The sequence below is a fragment of the Urocitellus parryii genome, chromosome 7 (assembly GCF_045843805.1).
Source record: "Urocitellus parryii isolate mUroPar1 chromosome 7, mUroPar1.hap1, whole genome shotgun sequence".
NCBI classification, from domain to species: Eukaryota; Metazoa; Chordata; class Mammalia; order Rodentia; family Sciuridae; genus Urocitellus; species Urocitellus parryii.
In genome coordinates, this window is record NC_135537.1 from 152,485,809 (window position 1) to 152,506,529 (window position 20,721).

Consider the following 20,721-nt stretch of genomic DNA (forward strand, 5'->3'; position numbering starts at 1 on the left):
GGTTGAGCCAGACTAGATCAGGAAGAGGCCAGGATCCTGGGGCAGTGGGATCACACTGTGGATCCCACAGAGATCAAGAGGGGAAAGTGGTTGGGCAGGACTTAAATGGAAAGGGCTGGAAGGCCAGGTCACAGCATGACCACGTGAGGTAATGTTCATGGGGAAGCAGAGAAGCTGCTGGGGAGGAGGCCTGGGGTGGTGGGTGCCCACGGTCTGGACCAGCCTTAGTGGGAGAGGCCCAGGTAGAGGGGAGGGAGATCTTAGAGACGGAAACTGGTGACAAGTTTGAAAGGGGGAGGCTTTCTCGAAGCCCTGAGACGCCTCTAGGTTTTACTCATGCTGGAAATTCCCCAAGAGCAAATTTTTTCAAGTCATTTCAAAACTACTGGTCCTAGTCAGACAAAGGTTCTACCCAACCTGCTTGTCTGTCACCCCTAATCCCTACATCCATGATGCTGGAGGACCCACCCCAATGCCCCCTCCAGATGGAAGGCAAGCCATCCCTGGCAGACCAGGAAGGCCGGGGTCTTGGCAGAAGAGAAGGCGAATGGATCCAGGTGTCTGTCTGGAGCGCGCCAGAGTTCAGGTCTAGGGTCCACCGAGCTGCAAGCAGGGAAAGGGATGCTCACTGCCAGGAAAGCCACAGCTCCTACATCCTGAGACCGGTGGCATGAGGCCCCCATGACCCCCACGGAGATCCAAGGGGGAGCCATCTAGCCTCTCGCCAGCTCTGGTACCACACGGGTGCCCAGAGAAGAAGTGACACCAGGAGACAATGTGCTCTTGAGCAGGACACCGAGTGCAGCAGGAGGGTGCTGCGGCATCGTGGCAATTAACAGGGAGGCAGGAACTCCGCTACCCAGAGGCCTCTGCTACATTACAGGCTTAATGGCCCATGATGCTTTGGGGGCCAACATTCCCCTCTTGTTGAATTTCAACTTGGCTAGCTCTGCACTTCGCCTAAATGGATTGCCTCTGAGGAGGAAATGCTTTAAATGATAAGGCTCATTCCGGGGAAGTCCCTGCCCTGTACAAGAATTTTTTTTTTTTTTTTTTTTGGATCAATAAAAGGAAACTCTAAAGTATGCAGACTCATAGAGATACCTTTTTTCCTGTCGACACCCATGTAGCCCTGCTTGGAACTGAACCCCAGATGAAGGACTTCTTCAAAATCCAGTGAGAAAAGTTTTGTGTGAGAATGGCGAGAGAACCTATGGGCTGGGCTGATGCGGGCCGACACCGGCCACTGCAGAAGGCAGGCGCGAGGCTGACTCACAGGAGGACACCCACCCATCCCTGCTGGAGGGCTGAGACCCCCAAAAGATGGTGAACCATGAGGGTAGGACAGGGGAAGTGAGAGCAGAGAGACAGGGAGAGAGAAAGGTCAGAGGGAACAGAATGAGAGAGAATGAGAAGGAGCTGGGGAGACAGAGGAGGGTAAAAGAAGGAGCAAGGGTGGCCGCAGCAGGCTGCACAGTGTCCCCTCTGAACTGGTGGGCTGTGATCCTAACCCCCAGGACACTAGAAGGTGACCTTATTTGGAAATAGGGTTGTCGCAGATACACTGGTAAAATGAAGTCAAGCTAAAATAGAGAAGAACCCTGATCACATTCAACTGGGGTCCCTTTAAAAAGAGGGAATTTGTCACACACGCAGACAAGCACCATGTGTGTGAAGGGCCAAGGCCGTGTGCGTGAAGACGAAGCAGAGACTGAGGCGGCGCACCTATAAGCCAGAGAACAGCCATGGCCAGTGACCAGCAGCGGTGGAGAAGGCCAGGCCCACCCCGCAGACTTGGGCTGGCAGCCTCCAGGACTGAGGCAGAACATCTGGGGGGTTGAGGCCACTCAGTTTCTGGTTCTGTCATGGCATCTCTAGCAAAGTAACAGAGAAGAGGGAGGGGAAGGGAAGAGGAGGCGAGAAGGAAGAGCAAAGGGGGGAATCTGCACAGAGCTGCCATCTCCTTCTTCAACCCGACCTTGGTGGGTGAGGCTGCAGGCTGTGCCACTGTTCCCACAGCGGGAGGGCCAGCAAGAGGCGGCCCCCCCACACTCCCTTTGCCTGCCTGCCTCCCAATCCCCTCTGCTAAAGCCACCTTTTAGGAGGATTAATTTTTAATAAATCAGCACTCTATTTTTCTGTACTTATTAAAATTTAAGACAATGAGTCATTGCACCTGTAAGGCTGGGCTGACTAATTACCAGCGAACAGCTGCCTGCCTGGCCCTGTGGCCCCGGGGGAGTGGGCAGGAGGCTGTCCACGCACAGAGCTGGGAGAAGAGCGGGTGACGACGCTGCTCTCATGTGATCTGTGTTGTCCTTCGGAGGCTGGGTCAAGGGCAGGGAGCAGTCAGCTGGCTAGTGGGTACATGTTCAGGTGTCACAGGAAGGTCACCCATCTCCCAATTCAGAGGAAACAAGAGGCTGAGATGAGGGGTGACTTCAGCCCCTGCCACAGGCTTATAGGACCTTCCAATCTGCTTTCCACTGAAGCACCCACAAGGTGGGGTACAGCCTCTGCCAAGAGAGGTCCTCAGCGCCGGGCAGGCTGGGGAGCAAGGTAGGGGAAACACACAGGTTCCTCCCTCGTCTCTGGTCACCAAGTCGAGCACCACCCTGGACCTGTCACCCTCCCAGGACCATGTTCTGCTCTCAGCCAACCTCACCTACTGTGTGCAGACCTCACCCTCTGCCTAGAAAGCCCTTCTCCTTTCCCAGACTGATGTGACCCCGCCGATGAAGCTTGCAGAACCACAGCTCCTCTCTCCTGTGAATAAATACAAGCTTCCCAGCACCACGGAGGCCTGGCCACACCCATCTGCACCCCTGGGCCATCAGCCCCTGCTCCCTGAGCACCCAAGGAATGTAGAACTGCTGGCGGGTCTCCAAATTCATACTGAGTTGCCTCTCAAGGTCTCTGCATGTGCTGCTCCGTCTCTCTGAACCACTGACCACTGCTGGGGGAGGAGGAGGAATGTGACTTGTCCCTTCTGCTCCTGTCTAGTCCTCACATCCGTAATGCTCTCCCCAGATGAGTTCTTCCAACTCTGCATGTTTCTCTGCCCCTTAGGTGTTTTCTCCCACACACACCAGGCTACACCAGGCTACACCACTGGTCCTGATTCTGCACGGCTCTGTCTGACCAGGAGGCCCAGAGGGTCAGATCTCTAGGACCTCGCACTGGGTCTGGCTCCTAGTGCAGGAATAAACAGACACTCGATGGCAGTTACCGAACACCACTCTCATTGGGCATTAGGGTTCCAGTCTAACCCTAATGGTTCCCTGGAAACCTCAGGAGACTGATGGACCTGAAGCCAGGGTCAAAGGTTCAGGGCCTGATATCATTCTGACGTCAGAGGACCAAAAGCCACAGATGACTCACAGCTCTCTCCCCACATCTCTAGACCAGTGATGCCCTTTTCTAGAACATCTCAGGGAACGGCCCTGTCCCAAATCTCTCGTCACCTGCCTCGAGCTCTTACCTCACTCCTTTCTACCTCGACCCCCCAATACAGTAGAGAGGACTTCCAGAGTGGACAGGGACCCCAGTTTAACGCAGAGGCAAACTACCAAATGTCTCAAGGATACTTGTGAGAAACACTTAGCCTGAGTCCCCAAACACCACAAAGACCTTAACTTCTAGGCCACATAAATACCCTAAAAACAAATTTTGCTCAATACTCATTAAACAGGGGAAAAAAACATGAAATAGCACAGGCCCGCCTCCACAAAGCTTCTATCCAGCTCTCCACAAAGAGGTGGGCATTCTTCTGAGCAGTGCAGCAAAACGGCCAGAGCTGAGACTGGGTCGAAATGATCTGGTGGCAATTAAAAGGAGCTGCCATAGTTACCCAAAGCAAACAACCCAACACACTTGCCAGGTGCCCGGCAACCAGGGCGCAGGAACAGGCAAGGGAATTCTCAAATTATCCTCCCGAGGCCCGCACAGAGAGCCTCACCAAACACCAAACCTGGTTCAGAACACGATATCAGGAGCAATTAAGAGCCCAATTATGTTCTGGGGTTTACAGGGCAGCTATTCTGAGTTATGGGCTAAAGCCATGGGGATTTTGGTCACTCCGAGGCAGAAACAAAGAGAGGGGGTCCCCACCCATGTATCCAGAGGTTCCAAGTCAGAGGCCTTGATTCTTACAAAATTCTTACAACCAGCAAAGCTTTGCCAGCTTCCAAAAGCCAACCAGAAATTGCACAATGACCCCAGGGTCTCTGCTTCTGACTGAAGCATTAGTGACACTGGCCACCTGAAGCTCTGCTAGTCACTGAGAGATTTTGTATGTAGTACAGAATATATCTCTGTACTTGCACATGTGTAAGTACACATCCACATAAAAATAAGCATGTAGGGCTGGAGTTGTGGTTCAGTGGTGGAGTGCTCGCCAAGCATGTGTGAGTCACTGGGTTTGATCCTCAGCACCATATAAAAATTAACAAAAATAAAGGTATTGTGTCCACCTACAACTAAAAAAAAAATAATAAAAAGTAAGGGTATATATCAAGTAGATCTATTTTATTTAAATGCACACCACATGATGTCTGATACGTATTTATATGTCAGATTGACACAGACATATCTGACTTGAATCTACCAAATCAGAATTCATGACTTCCTGATATTTACTGAGTACTTGGTGTTCCAGAGGGAAATCTATTCTGTTAGGACTGAGGGTCTCTAAGAGAAAAGTAACTTAAGACATGGTGGGGATGTTAGGAAGATTCAAACAATCCCTACTGTGTCACCGCTGGGAACTCTGAAGTCTTAGAACAGAAAGAGGCTCAGTAAAGGCTCTGTGAAGTCCTGCATTTAGGGGATGTTTTATTCGGCAGCTGCTCCATCTATTTGGCTCAAGAGCCCCTGCGTTTTCTAACAACTCTTGATTCCTTGGAGAAATGTGGCACTAGGGAAATAGCCAGTCCTCCATTTGGAGTCCAATTCTGCCCAGAGAAATGGTGAACTTGGCAGAGGTGGTCACTCTGACCCTACTTACAACCCTAGGCCTTGGGACAGGATGCTGTCAAACTTCTTGACCTCTCCTTACCAACAGCCCAGAACTCTGCAGGGGGATCCCAGTAAATCCACAGACCCAGAGTGCACAGAGATCGGGAAACATGATGCCTTGTGCCCAGCTCAGAGGGTCTTGGTCCACTCAGGCAAGTTCTCCTGCCATGGATACTTTAAGGGCTGAGAAGCACCTACTGGCAACTGACTCCAAGATGACACAGCCCTGGGAACACGCCAGCATTCTGCAGTGAAGGTCTGCTGACCCCACAGCAGCAGGCCTGGGATTGAGTTCATTATGCCCCTGAGTGTGACCTTTGTTGATAGCCCTTGACCAAGACTCAACCTCCAAAACAACAGAAATCAGGGGGCCCCTCGCTCCCTCCTAGAGAGGCTGTCAGGCTAAGCGGGCACATGAACATATCTGTGCCCCTGGGATCTCATCTCCCAGCCCCTTCTTCCCCTTGGTATCATGCGCTCCGGGTAAAGAACAGGGCTTGCTCTTCACATCTCTGTGTCCCCAGGAGTAAGCTCAGAAATGCTGATCTGCGCTACCGTTAAATGGTGCAAACGGTGCTGTTTGTTCCATATTTTTATTTTGCTGCCCAGAACCCCTCCCTTTGGGATGCTGCTTTTGTTGAGGGTCCCAGGAGGGCCATATCTGTGGGGTTTCAGGTCTATCTTCAGATGCAGGAAGAAGCTCATGATAAAAACCCTCTTGGGAATGTTTCTACCACACCTTTCCCCCCAGTTAATCTTCAGGGCTTTGTCCAAGGAACATGTGCATAACGTCCACACGTGGGCATCAGCTGGGATGGAAGGGTGTGTGGAAGTGCGCTGGGGAGAGGCGAGGCCCAAGTCTCCCCAGGGTTAGACAGCAGATCAGCAGGAGGCAGGCGCTGCTGAGCGCGCCACCTGCCCTACTTCTCAGAGCGCACACAGGAGGCCAAGGATTCAAAGCTGCACCCCTGGGCTCTCCCTCCCTGTGGCCTCTGCTGCCCTGGTCCCCCTGCTGTCTCAGGTCCCGGCTCACCAGGACTCTCAAGAACATCACTGTTTGTTTTGGACTCACTACACACAAAAACTTAAACACTCAGGGGGCACAGGGAGAGGGAGCTGTGGTTGTTTACAGACGATCTCTGCAACGGCTGTAATCTTTAATTCATAATGGCCCCATGAACCGGGCGAGCGTGGACAAGGGCCGAGAGCCACCCCCCACCCCCACCCTTCTAGGGTTTTAAAACACAAGCGGCTGTACAGGAAGTTGGTTTTCACAAAAGCAAAAGAGAGAAAAACATGCTAATGCACAAGCAATGGCTTCAAGTCCTGGGATGGTTGCCAAGGGGTCCAACTGTGACCACAGCTCCCTGTGCAAGAGTTTGGGGGGGCAGAGGCTTCTCTGCATTATCCAGGGGGTGACCGCAAAACCTTCTTCGGTGCGAAGTTACCACAGAGAGCAACCGTTGCGTGTGCAAGCTGCGACAGATTGCCCAGGCGGCTGGCTGTGCTCCGAAGGGAAAGGAAGTCCTAGCCCGGGCCCCAGGGCCACATGGAGAGCATAAGAGAGAACTCGGGGGCCAGTGAGCATCTCCTGAGCACACTGTGAGAACTTGATAAGTGGGGAAACCCAGGCACTCAGAAGTCACCTAGAAGCCTCAAGGTGACAGCGGTAGCAGGGTTTCAGCCAGGCCTTCTAATCCCAACACAGGAGCCACAGCAGACAGGGCCAGTCTGGAGAGATGGGCTGGAATCCTAGATGGAGCCCGCGAGCACCCTGCTTCCAGGGCCAGAGGGCTGGACTATCACCTCTGCAGGCTTCAACCTAGTGAGGCATCCAAGGGTCCCATGTACTCCCTGGCTATGAAATAGTCCTTAGTCAAGGTCCCAAGCCACAGATGCAGGTCTAAAAAAAAAAATGCCTTTGGGAGCAATGAGGAGGATGAGGCAGGCTGGAACCACTCATGACCGCCCCTGAGAATAAATGGAAGCACATGGCCACCGCACACCAGCACCATTGTTGAGACACAGGAAGAGGGTGGGCGGGTGAGGACCCACAGTTCCAGGTTGTCCTAGGGGCCACCAAAGACACACTAATCATCGCCCAGCCCTAGATGCCTTCAGTTTGGTCCTGAACCTAAAGATTGTGCTCAAGATCTGCAGAGTCCCTGCAAGAAAGTCCTCTCCACACAGCCCTTGGGGGGGCTGATGCTCCACTGAGGGCTCACCCAGGGAAAGAGGGCCATCTGGGTGTCAGCCTAGGTAGCCAACAGCTGGGTAAGAGGACGCAGGGCTCACGCAGCCCTTTCTGCTTAATGCAACAGCTCATCCAACTTGCAGTGGTTTTTGATGAGGAGCGGGAAGACATAAGCCCTGGGGTCAGACAGGTGGGATCTTGGCTCTGCCAACCGCCAGCTGTGCGACCATGAACAAGTCGCTCAGCTTCTGCGCCTCCAACTCCTGGTGCATAAAGTGGGAACAGTAACAGGACCTACCCTGATGATCACGGCAAGAATTACCCGAGCTGACAGGGAAGGGCACCAGGCACAGGACACACGCTCTTCTCAGGCCCGCACTCACTTCTGCTGGAGCCACTGTTCAGTGTTGGAATGAAGCGTCTCGTGCTCCCCCTCTCCTAGGCTGAAGTGAGTGACGGAATCGCATGTCCCGTGAAACCACAGACTCCGTTCCACAATAACTTTTAGGGGCATGGCACAACCCCAAATTATCAGGTTACAAATAAGACTGGGGTGCTCATCCTCTGGATGGCAAGAGAGGAGTCAACAGGCCTGGCAACTGCCCCCAGATGCCCTGAAAATCTAGAAGGTGGCATTGCAGGGAAATGACTGCAAGCCAAGGTGAGAAGTCCCTAGACCAGACACGCCCCTCAGCCAAGGCTGCCCATGCAGTTCTGTACTCTTGAACCGAATCCCCCTCCTAGCAGAGGTGAGACCCTTCGTCCATGCCCTAGCTCCCAGCGTCCCTGCAGGCAGGACAAGAACCCTTCCTGGTCCTCACCTGTAAAACGGGGATGACCTTATGGAGTGGTTAGAAGAAACAGGTAAACGAAAGCAAAAAAGGTACTTTGTTGGCATCGGGCACACTGTAGGGATTGAATAAATGTTAGATTTTATTATAACTGTAAAATTGGGAGAAATTAGGCCTTTCTTCAGAGGAGAGTCATCTTAGATACCAGCCTTTTCGAGTACAAGGTCCTCCCTCCTCCTCTTCCCCCTAAGTTTGGAAAAGACAATCTATATTTTATCATGCAAATCTACAAAGAGAGAAAGTAAGCAGAGTGCACCTCAAAAGTCCAGGACCCACAGCTAAGGGGCTCCTGGCCTGAAGTGGGGCACATGCAACCCACGGGCAGAAGGTCTGACTTCTAGTCCTCCTCTGGCACTGGCAGACTTGTGGGCAAGGTGACCTGAGCAAGTCGCTTCCCCTCTATGAGAAGGGACACTGTGGTCTTTACCATGCTGGTAAAGAAGAGAAGAAAGGTGCAGCAGATGGCCCTCTTTCTGAAAGGCCCAGCTGGGCAGCAGTTGTGAAGAGTTTTAAAGACTGTAACTCACAGCCTGGGAGAAGGAAAGCAGGCTGGGAGGCTGAGCCGGTCTCCCTGCTTTCCGAGGACCCACAGCTTCTGCTCTTCACCTTAAATCTCAGAGAGCAGCACAGCACCAAGGCCGTTCTCAGCCAGCAATGGCAGGAGAGGAGAGAATGAGATCAGGGCCTGCTTTTCTGGGAAGACCCAGCAGCACCGAGGCAAAACTTCTGCTCTTGGAAAAAACTGTGGAGAGGCTCACGGTCCAGAGATCCAGGCCCCAGGCTGGCATCTGAGACTGCAGAAATGTCACAGGACAGATGGGACAGAGGGAACTACTTTCAGAAGATCCTTGGAGCCCACTAGGGCAAACCAGCCTGCTGCTTCAGAGATACCAACTGGTTCTTTGAAGGTACCTTCCTCAAGCACCAACACCCGCTGACCCGTTTTTGCTAAGGATCTCATCTGTCGGCCTCAGGACCAGCTTATCTGCTAGGGAGATGGCAGCTTCCCCAGGAAAGCCCTGCTTTAAATGTGCACCCCCTCACGGGCACACCCCTAGGCTCTCACATTCCCACGATCGAGCCACACAGTGGACAGGACTGCCCTGCATAGCTTCAACAGTCTTCGTTCTAAGGAGAGTCAGGATCTTGCTAAAGGCAAACAAAGTCTGAGCCTGAATCCCCAACATTGTTGACCACATCCCTGCATCTTTCACACCACCCCCCTCCCCAGAAGCAGCCTAGATTATGAGCAAGGGGAACTAAGAGAACTGTATAGAGACACCTCCTCCTGTAGCACCATCCAACCCCCTGTTAAAGAAAACCATCCTGGTCCATCGAATAGCACTCTTCTTCTGGCCACTGTCAAAGAAGAAAGAGGGTAAAATTTTGGAAAGCCTACAAAGCCAAAGATAATGCATTATGCTTGCTGAGTATATAGGTTAAAAAACAAAACTGTACAAAAACAAAGGCTCTGTATGAATATTCACCAAAGTAAGAGCAAGTGGGGCAGGGGGAGGGGCAACCTGTGCAGAGGGGACCTGCACCTTTTCTATAAGGTTCTAATTTTTTTCAAGGGAGACTGACTTCTTGTACCACTTTATGCAATTTAACGCTGCTGCTCTTTTTTTTAAGCTGGGGAATGCCATTTCCAGTAGCCACTTAGCCACAAAAGGAAATAAATCTTTTTTCCTCCCTCTCCTCTTTTTTCATTTTGAAGAAAGAAAAGAAAACCCTGTTCCCCTCGAATGCTGAATTTGCTGAAGGTCAAATTCTAGTGCCAATAAACTTTGATAATGTCTCTATAATTTACTGTTTCTTACAGGCTCTATAGCTTTTAATAGCAAAAGCGAATAATTTTTCACTGCTCATTTGCAGCACGCAAAGGGGAAAAAAAATCTGTCGTGTCTGACGTGTCTAAGCTCAAACACTTCATTTTCCTTTCTAGTCAGTAAGTGAACTAAAAATTACTTCTTGCAAATAGATGCATATGTCTATAATGGACGCATAATGTATGTGTCTAAGATCAAGCCTGGGGAAAAACAGAATAAAACAAAGATAGCTACCCAGAGAGGGGTCGACACCACCCACTAACAGGACTATACTTTATTAAATGCTTCTGTTTTTGAGAAACTCCTGGCCTACAAGGTCAAAGATTTGGGGGTGGGGTGGGGGGGCCAACTAATAAAAAGAAATAAATTCTAGCAATTCCAGTCCTCCACACATGTGAAAAAAAAAAAAAATCCCAAGGTGGGGAAGATCTGCCACTGTGGATTGACCCAGGACAGGGGTGGAGAGGGGCTGGGGCTGGAGACAAGGTCAAGGGGAAGAATAGCAGCTCCATGTCTCTGAAGGGAGGGGCTTAACTCATGTCCAACAGCAGGCTGAGTGGGTGCATTTCTGCTCTCACACAGGGCATTATGTTGGCATCCCTGCAAAACAAGACTGCAGGGGGCAGGGGTGGGGGTTATATCACAAAAAGGGCACTAGCCTCTGGGTTAAGTATCTACTTTCAATCCCAGTTTGGCCTCCAGCCAATAGTACAATAATGAAGCCCTGAAGGATGAAACAAGAATATTCAACATTTATTGAGCGCTACCAAAACATACGTGCCAGACATGGCGCTAAGCAATCTGCATGTATGATCTTGTGGAATCTTCACTCCAACCCTCCACTCAACACCGTCACCCTCATCTGCAAGATGAGGCTTAGGGCGACAACACAGAGGCCAGCCCAAGGTCCAAGCTAGTAAGTGGCAGATGGCAGCAAGACAGTACCACCTTAGCCCCTCCAGGCTTCCTCTGCTGCCACTCCCCTGGTCTGGGGCTCCCGGAAGTAACATAAACTGAAGGTGAACAGCCAGGTGCTACCCTCCAGGCCTCTGGAGGTGAGGCCCAGAGACAAGCACACCCACCACTCAGGGAAGGTCAAGTCTAACAGCTATTCTAGGGAGGTCTTGACCTTGGACTGGTCCCTCACCATCCACTCTTCTCCCTGACTCCTGGGAGCAGAAAACCAGAATGGAGTGATTGTGATTAACAGCTTTGGCAGCAGGAACCCATGCTTCCCGCCACCGTGTCACCAGAACGAGGATAAGGGCAATGGGAAGAGAAGCACGCTCCACACACCTACAGGCAGGCTCCCTGCCAAACCCGCCACACACCGGCTTCCTGTTCATTTTGCCTCATGGATGATTTTTAAAGCTTTTTAATTGTCCTTAATAAATTACCTACACGTGCACGATTGTTACAATAGTTTCATTAATTTTTCTCCGTGCATCTAAGCTGTTTATCACAGAAGTGTTAATGGAAAAGAAAAACATGTCAGGCGGGCTTTTTCTCACACACTCCAGGCTTGGGCAAATTAATGCTTATGGGATTGCTTTCCTACACCACAAACAATTAGGGACATCTTTATTTCATCCCAGCAAACCATCTTTCAGGAGGGCAAGAAGGAGTGTGCCCAACTGAGCGCCCTGGACCTGCCCCGCCTGCCTGGAGCTCTGTACCATGCAACTTTGTTGCCACTGTTCCTTGGATGAAATCTAAACTGAGTCCATCCAAAGGGAAATGTCAGCAATATTTCAGACACTTGAGGCTTTCAATCCAAAGGAAATAGTCGGCGCTGGGGAGAAGCCAACCCTGTCATCCCAGAGCAGCAGTGGCAGCGTGGTACAATCCAGGGGACTGGCTGGCTGGTCTTTCAGTTGCCTGAGAAAGGGGGAGGGACTAACAGGAGCTTAGCTATAAAACTTGAGGCTCCTGGTGTTGTTCCATACTCTTATCACCTGACCAGGAGCTTGACGGGACAGCTGGGCCACTTGGGCCTTACTTATATGACAGCAGGAGCCAGGACTGGGATACATATGGTGCTGGGTCCTCTGTGACAGGTCCCCACCTCCCTGGGAGTCACCCTTCCACAGCAGGGTGATTTGCAATTCAAAACTTGAATGGTTGGAAGTTGGCTTCAGAGTTGTGGGAGGGATGGTCCATCTCCTTGAAGCACATGGACGCAGGCAGAGCTTATAAGAGCGTAGCTACAGGACAAGGCCAAGCTGTAAGGCGTGCCTCGACCTGACCCCAGCTCTTCTTCCCCAAACTCCAGCTCTTACCATACCAGATCATGAGCCATTCCCCTAAAAGGCCAACCCTTTAGCCAGTGCATGCTCCCTCTGCTCTTCTTACAAACTCCCACCCCTCCTCCTCAGCCATGTTTCCCGTCCCCAATGGAACCAGAGTCATAGATACCCCTACAACATGTCCCTGCATCTCCTTTATAGTCCAGCACTGTAAGAACACTCCCTCAGCAGGAGGAATGGCCAACCTTATCTCCAAATCCCCGGGGCGTCAACTCTCAAGCACACTGCTGGGGCCTGAAAAGCTCACCTCCTGGCACCTCTGACATGGAGAACATGTGACAGAGTCCCAAAGGGGTCACTGGTGCAGGGACAAAACATCCCCCTCTCTCCTGGCAGCAGATCCTGCACTTCTAGCTTCTCAGTGCACTCACCATGAACCCAAACCTCCTGTGGTCCCCTGCAAGAGTCCACCTCTCCAGTCTCTTTTAATTTCGATCCCAGGATCTTTCAGATCCACTGCCCTTGCTTCCAAAGCTTGTTGTCTCGGGGACCACACGGGCCATGTCACAGTGCCTGGAAATCCCTGTCCTTGGATGGTTCCATGGCTCAGACAGGCCTCTAAGCCTGTTCTGCCTAAAGGAGCCCCCTGCAGCCCCCTCTCTAATCCCTCTCCAACCCAACACGATGCTCCATTTCCTCTTTCCCCTGATCAGTGTCTGTAAGTAGTGCATTTGTGTATTTGGTATTGCATTTGTCCATTAGACGACATACTTCATGAGAGCAAAGAACTTGCTCTCTTGTCCCCAGTCCCAAAACAGTACCGGCACATAGTAGGGACTCCCAAATATTTGTCTCGTGAATAGAACTCATTTGGTCTTAGGACAATGTTTGGTCTCCTAAACCTCTGGAGAAGAAGCTTCCATGTCCTGAAAAGTGGCCTGCTTCTGCTGCAGGAAGTCGGGGGAGTACACTAGGTTGAGGAAGACTTTAGCTTTAGGGGACACACCTCTGGGGAACACTGGTAAATACTTGGCATGAATAAACAAAAACTAGTTGCATGTTAATATATGCTGCCTCCTCCTTAAACAGCTTATGAACACTATAATTTTCTTCACTAAAACACTGTCTTACAGAACCGACTCCCCTAATTACAGACGTTTGTATGCATTATAATCTTTACACAATTAAACCTCCTAAAAAGAATAAATGGTTAAATGCCCCCTTGCCCTGTCGCTAACCCATCCCTCCCCAAGCACCAAAACAAACAAAACAACAACAAAAAATCCCCAAAGGTATGGAGAGAGAGCACTAAGCTGAGTTGTAAACAGAGAAAAATCCTAGGAAATTGAAATTCGGGCTGACGCAGAACTTTGTCACTACAGGGGGCAAAGTCAACTTTTAACTTCAAACCCCGGCATCTGACAGCTCAGCATCTGCCTTCTGTGTCACATAAAAGGCTTGTCTGTATTGTACAAAATGTCTATCTCATTTCAGGGGCAAACATCTTCCTCACGCAATTCATCTCTAGACACAAACACACAGCTTGGTGACCCGAAGGAGGCTTTTCTAGGATCATCTCCGAAAAATTTCACAAAGGCATTCCTGGCCCAGGGGTATTTACCAGGAAGTCTGCGGCGACTGCTCTGGAGCCAGGCAGGTTTAACCGATACTCCTCTCTCGGGGACACTGACTGTGCATCCTGGGGAAAACACTCACTGTGGAATGCCAAGGAAAAGGCCCAGCCTAAGGCTCCCTTTATTTTGAAAGTTCTGCACTGTGGGGAGAGAAGCTGGAGAACTGAGCTGGGTCCTCCTGTTTCAAGCACTGAAAGAGCTCTGAGCACAAAGTCCTGTTATCTGAACCCCTGAAAAGCTGGTGCTTGAAGAGGGCTGTGGGCAGAGAGGCTCCTGTATGGACCTGCCCCCACCAGGTGCTCAGAAAGGCCCTCGTTCCTGCCGGGGCCACATGCAACCCAAAGCTGCCCAGATGTGGCAGCCAGAGGCAAGAGAGGACACGAGGCCTCCAGACGACCACAATCATAGGTCCTGCTCTTCCGGGGATGAAGTTCCCTTGTGGAGCAGCAGGGGAGACGGGCAGAAAGATCTGGGCTATCTCACAGATGGGCAGCAAGTGTGGCTGGGCAAGATGCACCCCTTGGAGACGCTGAGCCCCTTTGTTCCTGTGTGACCCAGAGGCGGTGACGGGGACTTGCCTCCTCAGGCTGCTGACCGTGCCCTGCAGATGCTCCAGGAACATGAGTTGGGGCTGTCAGGCGGAGGAGGCCTGGTTGTGCCTCAGAAATTTCACAAGGTCACTGAGGCCTTGGTAATGCTTGGCCCTAAAAGGTGCCTTGGGTCTCTTAGTGACTTGAAAGCAGAGGGGTTCAAGTAGGGGAAAGGGAGCAGAGTACAAGTATTTAGGTTAACCCGTTTTTCTCCTGGGTCTAACTTCATTCCTGGCTCTGCCCGCTGCAAAGGCCAAGGAGACCCCAGCTGCAGTTCCTGAAACGTCCATCAGGGCATTCGATACAAACACTATTGGATTTATGGGGAAAGAGGCATTAGGCAAAGTGGCTGTGGCTGAGGTTCACTGCCCGCCAGCCAGGCACGTCATCCCGGGCTCTCCTCCAAGCTCACAACAAGCCTAGATAATAGGGACAACACCTATCCCATGTAACTCTGAGGGAAGTCAGGCTCAGAGGTGACATGGTTTGCCTAAGGACACACAGCTAATGGGTGACAGTTTCCAGCTTGGGACCGTAAAAAGACTAATCTTGGGGCAGGCCTGCCTCACAAGGGCAGAACAGTTCTGTTCCAAGGGACTTCATGTGCTCTTTGACCTTCGGTGCCACTCCTGACACCAAGCTCTCCCCTCTACCGAAGAGGTTGGCTCTTCCAATACTGTCTTGTGGATCCAGAGTCACCAAGTTCTAGGGCTTTTCTGCACAGCAGCTTCTCACCCCAGCCCAGCCCAGCCCGCAGCACCTTCCCAGGCCTTCCTCAGCTGGCTGGGTACAGGTTGGCAATTGAGGAGAGACGCCACCACAGCTGCCAGGAAGTCTCGTTAGTCAGCACCGACAGCTGCTGCCCCAGAACACGTGGCACCAACAGAGGCCTGTCTGAGACCCTGCTGAACCTTGAGGGTGGCTGAAAAGTGGGGAGAGCCAAGACTCCAGAACCTCCACGGGGCTCACTGTGCACCCCTTCTTCACCCATGGCAGAAGGCATGACTAAGTCACCTGAAGCCACGGGCCCTGCCAGCCCACACCCCCCAGTCTGGCTGGGTTCCTAATCAGGAATGGGCCCAGACACACAGACAGGCCTGAGGCATCCTCAGCCAGACAGACAGAGAAGACGGAGAAGTACCACGCTGTTCCAAGGCCCTGCAGCCCTGTGTCCCCAAGGCTCAGGAGTTGGCCAGGTAGGAGGGGACACCGAACTCACTGAGGTTAGTTTCAAAGAGTCCAAGCCTCTCTAGTTACCACCTTTCCTCACCCCTCAAGTTCTGATGAGGGAAATTTCTATAAGCATTCTCAGGCTCTCCCATCCTCAAAGCATCCAATTTCCGGCACTTCTGCCAGAGATATCCCGGGTCCCGTGACTGCCAACAGGAGATGCCACTCGGCACACCTGTCAGGAAGAAAGGAAGGGGAACATGGCCCCAGGCCAGCGCCTTCCTGGCTCCCACCCCACCCAGCTCTGGGGGCCTTTCCAGGGTCTTTTCAACATCCTCTCAGTTTTCATCCAGTTTCATCTTCAGCAATACAACCTGGGGTTGTGGCTGTTTCCCACAAGAAAAAAACAAAACAAAACAAAACAAAAAACCACTGAACACAAAACACCCATTTCTTCTGGGAAGAACTGGAGAGGAGATGGCTGGCTTGTCAAGTTGCAGAAAACCCATGGAAGCCAGCAAGCGCAGTGCTGTTTAAAGAAAACAGTTCCCAAACAAAACCTCTCCAAGTTCCAAATCTACAGCAGCTCCCCTTTAGGGGAGGGAAGTTACTTGGGCTTGAGAACCAAGAAGGGAAATGCTAGAACACCAGAGAAGGTTTAACAAAATTGGCTTTGTTGATGTACAGGCCATGAGCTGACATGGAGCCCCAAGATTTCAAGGGAGGGGAGGAGGGTGGGGCTGCTGCTCTTGGGTCCCTCCACCCTGGGACCCTATCCCTGAAGCTAAGAGAGTGAAATAAATAGTAAAAAAAAGAATGAAAGAAACTTCAGGTACGGCCTTCTGAGCAGGCCATTGCAAAGGGGCTTCATCTCCCGAGGTCCCCTTCTTCTGAAGCAGGTCAAGCTCTGCCAAGTTCAGAGGTTTACAAAACTGGGGAGTCCTAAGGGTGAGATTTAAGCCCAGTTCCACGTGACTGCAGAGGTCTGTGTCGACAGGACTTTAACACTTCTCTAACACCTGCCTCCCTGCAGTTAAAAACCAGCCCGGCTAGCTCTGGCTGCAGGGCACTGAGTGGCAGAGGCTGTGCAGGGGTGGGGGGACTTTCCAGGGGGTGCTAGACCCCTTCCACATCCAACTCCAGGCCTCCCACTACTCTGGAGCCTCGGGGCCCACGAGGAGCACTACATGGATTGGAGAGTCAGCCTTGGGCCTTGGAGGGAGTGCCAGTGAGGTGCCCTCCCTCTCGCTGCTTAGCCATCTTGTCTGCATGAGTCACCGGCCCAGGCAAGGGTGTGGGTGGTTCCGCAAACCCATCGCCGTCAATGGAAATAAAACATAAAGCCTCCGTCCTCACATTTGTGAGTTACCAGCGTCACTGCCTCCTACAAAACATCCGTCTCCAGCAAGGCCAGGGACCCGAAGCCCCAGGGGAGCAGCAGGGGGCAGTGTTGACAGGAGTGAGCTGGCCAGAGAGTGGCCCTGACCTGAGGCCCGCCCTGAGCCCCACACCTCTCCAGCTTCGGTTTCCAGGTTAGTAAAAGGAGATCATCTGGCCACTCCCTTGGATGTTCCTGCAGCTCTAACAAACCAGAGACACCAACCCTCTGGGCATCAACAAGGGGAGACAAAAGGGCCAAGGTACAGCCTGCGCCCCCACCTCTTCACTTTGGAGCGGGGGCAGCTGGGAAACCGTGTCTGTGCCCACAACACTGGCACACTAATGAGCACCCTCAGGCCCGGCACACGGGTACGCGAGCCATTAAAGTTCTGTGGCAGCCTGCCAAATTACAGAGACCTGCTCGTTTTTAAGATGACCAGCTCTTCAGCCATTAGCAGTGGTGTGAGTCCTGCCTCCTGTTGACCTCTAGATGCTAGATGCTCCACAGACAGCCCTGCTCTGGCCCAGCCAGGAGAGCTAAGCTTAGGCCCCCATGTGTACGCAGCAAACCCGGGGAATGGCCGGCAGACAAACAGGATGGACTGATACTAAGTCCACAGATCCAAAGGCCAAAGGGCCTCCAAGTCATATGAGGGCAAACAAGAAGCTATTTAAAAAGCAATGAGGGCTGGGGTTGTGGCTCAGTGGTAGAACGCCTACTTAATATGCATAAGGCCCTGGGTTTGATCCCCAGCACCACAAAAAATAAAATAAAATAAAAAGGAATAAAGAGCATGGCTTCCCATGCCCCAGCAAGCACCTGGCAGCTGGGCCCAGAGAACCACCCCACTCACTTCTCAGCCCCCGTGGTGTCTGGGCACCTTCCGCTCCTCCTCAGCTCATGGCAGGATGAGCCCTACCTCTCCACCCTTTCTACACAGCCGCTCGGCACTCCGTGGCTTTTAGGTGGAGAACACTCAAGGGTGATCCTAAGCAGAAATAACCACCCAACTCGAGAGACTGAACCGTACCCGCTCACTTACCCTACTACAGGTCTCCAGCCAGGAAACCCTGCTGGTCTTGAATCTCAGCCAGAACAGATCCCTGCCCCACTCACACCCACTGTCAGAAGTTTGCAGTGCTGTTCCGATCCCTGGAGACAGGCACATACGCCTTCATTCGGTCTGGCTGTACTAACAATATACAACCAGCGTTTATGTGTGTGTGTGGGGGGGGGGGGATCCTTTACCCACTGGGTTGTAATAAACCTCTAATTTTCTCATCTCCAACTCCCCCTCTGGCTTGCACAAACTAAACCAAGACTTTGGACGATCCCAGAAGAACCCTGAAGTTTATTCACTTATGGAAAGGAGTAAAGTCCTCGGAGATGGCCCCAAGTCTGGCCTTCCTCTGTCCTCCTTTGAGCCCAAGTCACCCTTCCAGTGCTAGTGACAGTCGCACTCCACTCGATGACTGAAAGTCACCTCCAGGTACAACTTCGTGTATTGATGCGGAAGGCTTGGGTTGGCCTAGCTCTTTCCCCTCGAGATACCCAATCTCTCTCCTCGGCCAAGAGCTTTCTAGCTGGGGCCCAGCGGGTCCTCTGAGTCAGGCAATGCCACAACCCAGGGCGAGTGCAAATCCTCACCCAGCTCTACAAACACCTGCAGCATCCCACAGATCACCCGGCTTGATTAGAGTCACCGAAAACTGCCCGAAGCTGAGAATTCACAGCAACCAACCAGGAGGACACAAAGCCGAGCCTCCATTCATGTCTCAGGAAGGTGACACCTAACCAAGGTGCCCTCTCCTTCACCAAGCCCCAAGGGACTTAAATGTAGAGACACGCAATGCCATTCCTTCTAACAGGAGAGCAAAACTCTCAAGCCAGCTCAGACCAGGATTTCCACGGAGTTTCCCTGCGCCTCGGATTAAACCCCTCATCTCAACCCACTTTCATCTTCCCCCTCTAAGATACTGCACTTAAAAAAAAAAAAAAAATCCTTAGAGGGAGTGTTGTTGTTTCCTCAACTGAACAGTGGCTTTCAAAGTAGTCCTGACCTTCCTGCCCCTCCCCCTCCTTGTCACCGAGCAACAGAAATTAAATTGATTCCCGCTATCAGTGCTCTGCATCTCAGTGATTATGCCCAGCCACCAGAAAAGCCAGCTTTCTGCTCCATCCCCCGAACAGAAGCCCCATTGCTAAATCCAACCCATGGCTCAGGAAGGAGGGGAACGCAGGAAGAGGGGGTACCCAAGGGGCACAGGTAACAATTTATGGCCCCCTTGTCCCTGAGGTCTTATCTCTGCCGTCAGTCCCTTCTAAGAAATGGCATCCGTTACTGAACCCCAGGAGGGCTGTCCCTCAGGACCCAGATGTTTGGGGCAGGTGGCCCACAACACAACAGAAAGACTGCTGTGGAGAACCGCCATGCCCTGAGTCAGTCCCCACTCCTGGGCACACCACCACACAGGTGTCCCAGCTCAGGCAAACCTCCCACCACAAGAAGAGAAGGTTAAGCCTCCCCAGGGAGGCCCTTCCATAACCGTTCTGTCCATGCTCAGTCCTATTTTCCCCCTCTGGGACCACCCACTGTGCTTTCCTTTCAAAGCACCCATGACAATCTGTTATTTCACATGCATGTGTGTCTGTCTAATGTTAGTCTGTCTAATGTCAGTGTCCCCTAATAGATTAGGCTTCGTGAGGGTCAGGCCACGGCTGCATTCTTTCCCACACCATCACACACTCGATGCGTGCTGAAGAGGTGAGTAAAAGAAAGAGAAGTTTAGCCGGGCATGGTGATGCACGGCTGGAATCCCAGAGGCTCAGGAAGCTGAGGCAGGAGGATCATGAGTTCAAAGCCAGCCTCAGGAATTTAGCAAGGCCCTGAGCAATAGTGAGACCCTGTCTCTAAATAAAATAGAACCAGGGTTGGGGATGTGGCTCAGTGGTTAAGTGACCCTCGGTTCAATCCCTGATACCAAATGTGTGCGTGTGTGTGTGTGTGTGTGTGTGTGTGTGTGTACATCCAACAAATGCTGCCTGTGCCCTTCCCAGAAACTCAATGGATGCGGTGGCACACGCCTGTAATCCCAGTGACTTGGGAGGCTGAGGCAGGAGGATCATGAGTTCAAAGCGAGCCACAGCAACAGCGAGGCATTAAGCAACTCGGTGAGACCCTGTCTCTAAATAAAATACAAAATAGGGCTGGGGATGTGGCTCAGTGGTTGTGTTCCCCTAAAGTGAATTCCCAGTACCAAAAAAAGAAAGAGACGCTTTACTGCAGGGCACGAACTTAGTTTTCACTGGGCCTCCTTGGGGATTGTCTGATCCCCACCATAAAACCTGCAAGGCTCTTCTTTCTTTCCTCATACCTTTCCTTATCTTGGTCTGGGTAACAAGCCAGAAAAATGCATCCCTGCCCTGCACGGAAGAAAAGATAGGGCCAAGGACAAATATTTTGGGGAAAGCTTTGGTGCAGTGAACAATGGAATCCTCCACCTGGCCACCCACCCAAGCATGCTTTCCCTGTCTCCCCAGGCCTTCGTGCACATCCCCCTTGATCCCAGGAACAGCAGTCTCACTGCCCAGCCCCTCCCAGAGCTGGAATTTGAATTTCGATCGGAACCAAGTTCCATTACTGGCATCAGAGCTGTCTGGCTCATCCAGTCATCCTTCTGAGGGCCCCAGACCAAAAGCCAAGTGACTTCATTTATTTATTTCTACCTCATTTTGTTCCAAAAGGGATTGGAGGTGTCTTACAAAAAATGCCTACAGCACAGAGTCAGAATGAGTTAGGATGGAAAATAA

The 20,721-nt window shown here is 51.9% G+C and overlaps 1 protein-coding gene across 9 annotated transcripts in view; it reads right to left on the reverse strand.

Moving 5' to 3' along the window:
• The window catches only part of Msi2 (musashi RNA binding protein 2), a 366,811-nt gene that overhangs the window by 187,386 nt on the left and 158,704 nt on the right, over window positions 1-20,721 (reverse strand). The gene's annotated exons all lie outside the window — the stretch shown is intronic.